We start from the raw sequence: 8,241 nt of genomic DNA, 5'->3' as shown, positions 1-8,241 counted from the left end.
ACATTGATCTCTATATGTCTCCACATACTATTCAAGACTCATAAGACATCCTAGGATGTTAGTTGATTAGATTTAGAGTTATTAAGACAAAAAAGAATACAACACAATCAATAACATTTATTGAAATAACACTGATAACTCTTTATTGATAAAATAACATTGATAACTCTTTATTGTTGACAATCAATTACATTAACTATCTACGATTTTTAAGGCATAAAACCCGAAAACTCCCACTTGAACTAAAACTCTAGTTAGTGGGATGTACATGTCACACCCCCTCCCAGATTACCCTCTTAATTTGAAAAACAGTGTGACGACAGTAGTTACCAACCCTTTGTGGCACTTACTGCCTAACTAACATCCTTAACTTGCTTAGGAAACCCTGGAAATACAACTTAAAATTCAATAAGCTTTAAGAACTTAGAACGATTTCAATAACCACCAGGTTTCAACAAACAACATAATTACATCATACATATATACAGAAACAGAGTTTAATGGGTCCCAACACTTAACACTAGTCCCTAACATGAACACACGTATGTATAGAAAATTACATGTAAACACCTAAAACTTTTCTTGGTGTTAAATTGGCGTCTTTGACTGGCAGAGCAACAGTGCAGTTAACTCTTAGGGAATTGACCATTACCTGCAGAGGAGAAAAACATTTAAAACAAGTGAGCTACTAGCCCAATGAGTCACCAAATAATCATAAACATCATGCTTTAAACTGGAAATCACTAAACAAACTCATACTCAAATCTTTAAAACATGAACTGCTAGAAAACATTAAACATTTGTATCCTTAGTTGAGAGAGAACCCTTTTGCTAAATCCCTCAACATCTATCCTTAGTTGGTGTGGAATAACCTCAACACTACCAACGTCTACTCTACCTATGTGCACGTGGTAAACATTAAAAATCTGTATCCTTAGTTGAGAGAGAACCCTTTTGCTCAATCCCTCAACATCCATTCTTAGTTGGTATGGAATAACCTCAACACTACCAACATCTACTCTACCTATGTGCACGTGGTAATAACTAAGTACCATCATACCTTAGGTACTATGGCCCAGACACCTTCTCAATCTCACTGTCCTTCAGTATTGGGTTCATCATAAAACTGTCATTGAAAACATGTATACATAAAAGTATAGTAACATAAAAAAAAAATGCTTAAACATCTTTATTTCATAGCCATGAACTTCCAACGCATGCTCATAAAGTATATAAATACTTAAACATGCTTTCGTAAACTTCCTTTTAAACTAGCATGCGTTAATAACCCTTTAAAACTTAGTGTTCTTGGAATTTATCATTTTAATACACTTTACATTAAAACTAGCATGAAAACTGTTCCTTTGACATCATGCGTTTACTAAATATTTAAAAATATATTTAGTTTGTCACTCACAACCTTGGACATTTCTCAGAGGGATGATAAGCTGCTCCTATTGGCGTCAACCCTGTGGAGATGATAAACATACTTAGCTAATGCCATTGGTCTCTTGCGAGACTAACTCACCTAAATGAGCTTAACATTTAACTTAAAACATTATTTCACATCCCAATGCATACCTCTTCTATGCATTCAAGATTTAGAAAATTCTTGGGTGTTGATGCTAAACCATATGGCCACAAGCGCCACCTAGGTGCCAGTGCATGCCTATACACCCACTCAGTCGTGCGCTCTAGCACATTTCGTATAGCCCTTGCCTCAGCGCCTCGCGTGCCTACTTGCACAATCTTGCACATAACCTGCCGCTCAGCCTATCGCATCCCTCACATGCAACATAGCCCTTCGTGCACACATCCACCAGTGTCATCGTCTGGTCGTTCAAGTTACTTGCTCACTCATCCTAAGCAGTTGCCTGCTTATTCAAACAAAAATTCTAGATTCATCTTTGAGCTCGAATAACATATTTTTCAGATCTTATCTTGGAAAATTTCCTTCTACAAACTTGTTTATAAATGTCTTTCTTACCTTAAAATTTGAGCTCTAAATTGCTCATGATCTGGCTGAAAACCTTCAATCTTCACCTATGGCCGAGATTCATCCAAGAGCCTGACCTTCTTGGAGAAACTTCAGATTTCACCACAATTCCTTAAGAATCTTCTTCCAGTAACCCAGGAGCTTCAAATACACCCTTAAAGCTTTCAAATGGTTCTAAAGTCTCTCTTTTAGCACAAGTAAAATGTTCAAACCGAGCTCTTGAAGTAGGGCTTCCTTTTATACTAGAGACTGCATGCCAACAATTCATCCTTAGGCTGACAACTCACTTACTAAGTGGGATGAATTATCCTAATCTTGACAACTAGCCCACTCACATCGGTGGTTAAGCTGTGATCATTCTTTAAACCAATGCATGGTTCACCATCCTCTTACCATCGCATGGCACATCTGGATGCACAGCTTCAATGCCAACACACATACTCAATGTGTTTTGCACCCATCACTTGCCCAAGGTCATCGCCTGGCTTTCCTTGCTCACAGCCCTTGCCTTGCCAATGCATAGCCCATGCCCATTGCATGGCACACTCTCAGCCAACACTTAGACATTTTCTCCATTCTTCACGTCCATCATGCGCTCATTTAACCTCTATGAGCATGGTTGCCTCCTACCCATCAATGCATCAAAGCCATCAATGCTAGGCTTCCACACTTAGCCAAATTTTTCCTTACCAAGTGCCTACACAGTACACACATTGCTTCCCGAGCGCTTCATCTTCAACACTTAGAACATTTCCTCCTTCTTTAATCATCCACAAGCTTTTCCTTACATACATAACATTAACTTATACTCAACCATAATTAACATACTTGAGTAGGGAAAATAGGGTTTGGGGTTTACAGTACATAATATCACTGTCTAAAGAAATAAGAATGGTAAATAAATATAATAAACTAGGGCATTCTTATACCCATTACACATCTCACTTGCCCTAGATTATATAATGTACATGTTTCGTAGATCTAGACTCTTTAGATAACTCTCAAACACTTTAGCTGAGAGAGCCTTCATAAATGGATCAGTAATGTTGTGCTCCAAAGCGATCATTATAATGATCACATCTCCTTGTTGCACAATCTCCGTATCAGTGATACTTCCTTTCAATATGTTTTCCTTGTTTATGATTGCGCGGTTCTTTAAAGTTTACTACTGCCCCACTGTTGTCACAGTATAAGGTGATTGGAAAGTTCATATTTGGAACCACTTCCAAATCGCTTAGGAACTTTCTGATCCAAACTACTTCCTTTACTGCTTCACAAGTAGCTACATATTTGACCTCCATAGTGGAGTCTACAATGCATCCTTGCTTGAAGTTACGCCATACTACAACTCTCCGTTCAAGGTAAACACTTATCATGACATGGATTTCCTAGAAAACTTGTTAGTTCGAAAATCAGAGTCGGTGTATCCCGTAAGGATCAAATTCTTAGACCCATACACCAGCTTGTAGTCATTCGTTCTCCTAAGATACTTGATGATATTCTTAATCGCTATCTAGTGGTCTAACCTTGGATTGGACTGGTACCTGCTCACTATTCCCACTGCATAACAAATGTCTGGCCTAATGCAAAGCATAACATACATTAAGCCACCCACAGCCAGGGCATAGAAAATACATCTCATATATTCAACTTCTTGAGGTGTCTTAGGACACTGTTCCTTAGAAAAGTGAACCTCGTGGTTGAAAGGTAATAAACCCTTTGTAGAGTTCTGAGTCAAATATCGAGTAAACATTTTGTCAACATAAGTGTTGGGAATGTCCTAAAACTCGCAGTTCATAAATATTATTAACATATTAAATTTATTAATAAAATTATTATTGAGTATTTTATTCAGTAAATTGTTATTGATATTGCATTCTGTTATAAAAAGCCAATAAACGAATCCATGGCCATAATATGAATACTTTAACTTTATTAGGCGACATAAAAGAGGATCAAGTTTTAGTATATAGCCAAAATGGTCTGTAAGTATATGGATGAGATTGAGTACCTCATCCTGGTGACACTATTGGATGCGACTCATTTTGTATACTGATACAAATAATGTGTTCCCAAAATCATTCATGTGGAGACATGTGAGTGGGGGTATCTTATATAATGAGTTTGTGTTGGGTTTTATGTCCTAAAACTCACAGTTTGTAAATCCAATAAACTAAGACCCATGACTATTTCATGAGTACTTGAACTTTATATGGAGACATAAAAGTAGATCAGGTTCGAGTAAATAGTCAAAATGATCTATAGTATATGAATAAGGTTGGGTGCCTTATTTTGGTAACACTATGAGATGCAGCCTACTCTATAATTGTTACAAAGAGTTATAAACTGCTACAAACGAAGTGATCTGATAGGTCTCCAATTATGTTGCAATATCAAAAAATAAAGAATAAAAGAGAAAAGGGGAAGTCGGCGGTTGAATCGATTAAGGATTATTGTCAATGCTGTTGGGAGAAGTTGAGGTTTAAAAGAAGGAAGAAACCGGAAGGGAGGGCAGTGAGGTCTGAAATATCAAGAGTGAGGAAGGGGAGCTCTCGAGAGTGGGAGTTCGGAAGTCTCTGTCGTGGAGAAGTCATCGTAGTATGCCGCTCATCGTCTACTTCTACTAAATGATCGTGTAGCATTTGTAGGCGATTGTGTAGCATTTGATAGGCGAATGTAGAGAATCTGGTAAGCGATCGTGTAGTAGTTAGTAAGTGATCGTGTAGTATCTTGTAAGCGATCGCATAGTGTTTGTGGACGATTGTCTAGTGTTACTCAGTGATCATGTAGAGACTGTAAACGATCGTATAGAGTTTTGTAAATGATCGTGGGAAATTTGATAAGTGATCGTCTAGTCACTGTTTTACTTTTATCATTTAATAAAGAATTTGTTCATCATCTAGCTATTCTAGAAGATTGAACCAACTCGTTACGTTAATAAAGAATTTCAAGAATCAGTATCCTAATAAATTGGTATTAGAGGAATCACCTGGGCAAGCATGGTTCAAAAACGTTTTGAGGAGAAACTGGAACTACTAGAACAAGAGATCTTGGGATTCCGAGTCAAAATACAGACAATGCCAACCATAAAGGATAATTTGGCATTGTTAGCGAAGAGCATTGAGAGTTTGGGATTGCAGGCAGAGAAACATCAACAAATGCTCATTTATTATGTTATGGAAATGGTCAAGGGAAAGGCAAAAGTGACGAAAGAGGCAGAAAGATTGAATACTCTTAATGTGTGCGAAGCAAATAGTTCGGTGAAAGCCGCCAGAGAAGATGAGATTTGCGAAGGAAGCAAATTCAAGAAAGTAGAAATGTCGGTGTTTAGTGGAATCGATCCAGACGCATCGTTATTCAGAGCAGGCCGCTATTTTCAAATTCATAAGTTGACTGAATCTGAGAAGATGACGGTGGCAGTTGTGAGTAACGACACTGCATTAGATTGGTACTGGTCGAAGGAAGGTAGAGTCTCATTCAAAGATTGAGAAGACTTGAAGAAACAGATGTTAGTGCAATTTTGATCTTTAAGAGACGGATCGATCTATTAAAGATTCTTGGCTATTAAACAAGAAACGACAGTGGAGGCATATCGAAATCTGTTCGACAAGTTAGTAGCACTGCTGCCGCATCTACCAAACAAAGTTCTTGAGGAGATATTCATGAACGGTTTGGCACCATGGATAAAGGCAGAAGCTGAAAATGTGAGTAAATCAGTCAGCAGAAGTGAACCGAAATAGGGAGAGAAGACCGGAGAGTCATTTCCAATGAGAACCATCACCTTACGAGGAACATCGAATAATGATAACTAGAGAGAAATTCCGACAAGAAGATTAATAGATGTTGAATTTCAGTCGAAGAGAGAAAAAGGGCTATGTTTCCGATGCGGTGAAAAGTACACTATTGGACATCGGTGCAAAGGGCGAGAGTTGAGAGAATTGAGATTGCTTGTGGTGCAGACGTCCGGTGAGGAGTGGGAGTTGCATCAAGATGACAATGCAAGAGAAGAGACATTAAAATTGCGTATGCTGATGCTGAGTGAGGAAATTTCATCTATCCATGAACTGTCCATGAACTCAATTGTGGGATTGATGAACCCATGAACAATGAAGATTAGAGAGGATACAAAGAAGAATCGGTAGTGGTGTTGATAGACTCTGGAGCTACACATAACTTCATATCAGAGGGTCTAGCGAATCATCTGCAATTGAACATCACAGCCACGACCAATTACGGAATAGTTTTGGGATCTGGAACTGCTCTACAAGGAAAGGGAGTATGCAAAAATGTGGAAATGAGGGTTGGAGATTAAAGAGTGTGTGGCAGTTTCATACCATTGGAGTTGAAAAGTGTTGACGTGATTGTGGGGATACAATGGCTACACTCTTTGGGGAAACAAAGGTCGATTGGCAGAACCTAACAATATCATTTATTCATGAAGGTCGGAAGATTACTCTATAAGAGAATCCATGTCTGACAAAGGCAAAGGTTAGTCTGAAATGTGCAATGAAGATATGAGATGAGGCCCTGGGAGTACTTCAGAAGCATTTGAGGGTGGCTCAAGAGAAAATGAAGAAGATTGTCAAAAAGGTAGTTGGATAGACAGAACCTTACCTCGAAGACAAGTTAAAAGTGGATGGGGGAGGTAATGATAAGTCTCTAATTATGTTGCAATATCAAAAAAGAAAGAATAAAAGATATAAAGGGAAGTGGGCGGTTGAATCGATTAAGGATTATTGTCAATGCTATTGGGAGAAGTTGAGGTTTCAAAAGAAGGAAGAAACCAGAAGGGAGGGCAGTGAAGTCTGAAATATCAAGAGTGAGGAAGGGGAGCTCACGAGAATGGGAGTTTGGAAGTCTCTGTCGTGGAGAAGTCATCGTAGTGTTCCGCTCATCGTCTACTTCAACAAAGAGATCTTGTAGGAGAGCTAAGAGATCGTGTAGCATTTTGTAGGTGATCGTGTAGCATTTTGTAGGCGATCATGTAGCATTTGGTAGGCGAACGTATAGAATCTGGTAAGCGATCGTGTAGTAGTTAGTAAGTGATCGTGTAGTATCTTGTAAGCAATCTAGGATGTTTGTGGGTGATTGTCTAGTGTTACTCAGTGATCGTGTAGAGACTGTAAACGATCGTATAGAGTTTTGTAAACGATCGTGGGGAATTTGATAAGAGATCGTCTAGTCATTGTTTTACTCTTATCGTTTAATAAAGAATTTGTTCATCATCTAATTGCTATTCGGGAAGATTGAACCAACTCGTTACGTTAATAAAGACTTTCAAGAATCAGTATCCTAACATGATCCTAATTCGTACATGTTATGACATGATGAGTGGAGGCATCCTGTGCAATGAGTTTGCATAAGATCGGACGAAGAAATAAGTCACTCTTACTTTATAACGTTGTTTACTATATAAGACTGATTATTTCACTTAGATGATCTAGGTAACTTGATCTTAATCCTAAGCTAACTATGAACTCCTGTTTATTCAGGATTATCCTTAGATTTTCATAGGTGACGGCTGGATCAACAGTGCCGGCTCAATAAACCTCCCATTTTAGAGGTAAGATCGGGTAGATAGCTGGGGACATAGGGTGCAAGATGTTATTCACGCCTACCCGATTTAGGGATAGGAGAAATATTGTTCTCTCAAGTACTGAATCTAGGTCTTGAACAAGGGGCTTCACTCTTTCACTAGGCTGAGAGAGTTTTGGTTTAGTGTCTGGATCACAAACCAGTTGTTCATTAGAGGATCAATAGGAACTTGAGGAATAAGACATAATCTCAGTGGTAAAACTGATATTTGATCTAGCCATTATTACGAACAACCTGTGAAGGGTCAACTTACTAATTATGGTTAAATCATGTGGACATAATATATCTATAGTGAGGGGAATGTGACTATGAGCTTTAGTGGAGTGACCCATTAGTTAACGAATGGGGGTTAATTTGGTGCAATGAATTTAGCCAATTAATCTTAGATCGTTGGAGCCTATGATTTGTAGGTCCGCGAGGTTCCCTTACTAGCTCGTAAATGGATTAGCTTTAGAATAACGTGATAAGTTAATTTGAAACGTTCAAATTATAATTAAGGGAATGAGTAATTATATGATATATAATTACATTAACGGAATAAAAGAATAATATTTAAATATGATTTAAAAATATGAAGGTGGATTTGTGTAAAAATTAATTTTATATTTGATATTAAATTAATTAGAATTATTTAAATTGTTTAAATAATT

This window comes from Benincasa hispida, chromosome 2 (assembly GCF_009727055.1).
Source record: "Benincasa hispida cultivar B227 chromosome 2, ASM972705v1, whole genome shotgun sequence".
NCBI classification, from domain to species: Eukaryota; Viridiplantae; Streptophyta; class Magnoliopsida; order Cucurbitales; family Cucurbitaceae; genus Benincasa; species Benincasa hispida.
This window is presented reverse-complemented; position numbering follows the sequence as displayed.